This window comes from Populus nigra, chromosome 2 (assembly GCF_951802175.1).
Source record: "Populus nigra chromosome 2, ddPopNigr1.1, whole genome shotgun sequence".
Classification (NCBI taxonomy): domain Eukaryota; kingdom Viridiplantae; phylum Streptophyta; class Magnoliopsida; order Malpighiales; family Salicaceae; genus Populus; species Populus nigra.
The window spans coordinates 5,780,068-5,781,366 of record NC_084853.1 but is presented as its reverse complement, the minus strand read 5'-3'; positions in this window follow the sequence as shown (position 1 = coordinate 5,781,366).

The window sequence follows — 1,299 nt, the reverse complement described above, 5'->3', positions numbered from 1 at the left end:
TCGTCGGCGCTGCCGATTCCAACACTGCACCCACCGTGTCTAAACCAGCGCTGTTTCGTCAGCGTGTCCCCTTGACGAATTTCCCTGCCTGGCCTGGACAGTCCATCTTCCAGCCCATGTTCATCGAAAAATCTGCGCTGCCGATTTCCCCGACGAACCTGCAGCTGCACAAATCTGCGCTGCCGATTTCCCCCCCTGTCGGCATGGCTGCCGCTGCCCCGATGTCCAGACCAACAGTCTTTTTTGTCGACTTTGCCGATTTTGTCCGCGCTGCCGATTCCAACACTACCCCCTGCATCCAAACCAGCATTGTTTCGTCAGCTCTTCCCCTGACGATTTTAGCCCTGTAACAAACAGTAGGCCTCCAATCCCGCCAACGGGAGCCAAGTTGATAGGGAAGAGAATTGAATGACGCGCCTGGTCCTCGCACCCCGCCACCCGAGGGGCCTTTTTCCCGGCAGCCTCTGAAAAACTCTAGCTTTCACGGTCCTCGCCGCCCCTCACCACCATGGCAGGCCTCTAATCCCACCCATCAGCAGTTGTAGCCGATAGGGCAGTGATTTGAATGACGCGTCGCGGGCCGCCGGGTCATCTCACCCGGCCATTAATTGGAGCGTTTTTGGCTGGCCGAGGATGGGGGGATGGATCTCTTCTTCCGAAAAAGCAAACAGTACATCGGGAGTTATGTTGACGGGGCATGGAATTGAATGACCCGTCGCGGGCCGCCGGGTCATCTCACCCGGCCATCCCGGGGAGCGTTTTTCCCGGCAGCATCGGGGAAACTCTTGCTTTCACTGCCCGCTGCCCAAGTCCCCACTCGCATCGGCCCCCCGCGCCAACAAGCCAACGCTGCCGAATCGGCAGACACTGCTGCCGAATCTGCCGACACTGCCCCGCGGGCTGCCACTGCCCCAGTGTCTAAACCAGCGGTCTTTCTCATCGAGCCTTGGACTATCCAGTCCGTCCTGACTCATCGCCAGCACCTGCTGCCGATTCTGCCGACTTTGCCGATTTTCTCGGCGCTGCCGATTCCAACACTGCGCCCACCGTGTCTGAACCAGCGCTGTTTCGTCAGCGTGTCCCCTCGACGAATTTTCCTGCCTGGCCTGGACAGTCCACCGTCCAGCCCGTGTTCGTCGAAAAATCTGCGCTGCCGATTCTGCCGACTTTGCCGATTTCGTCGGCGCTGCCGATTCCAACACTGCCCGCCGTGCCTGAACCAGCGCTGTTTCGTCAGCGTGTCCCCTCGACAAATTTTCCTGCCTGGCCTGGACAGTCCATCGCCCAGCCCATGTTCGT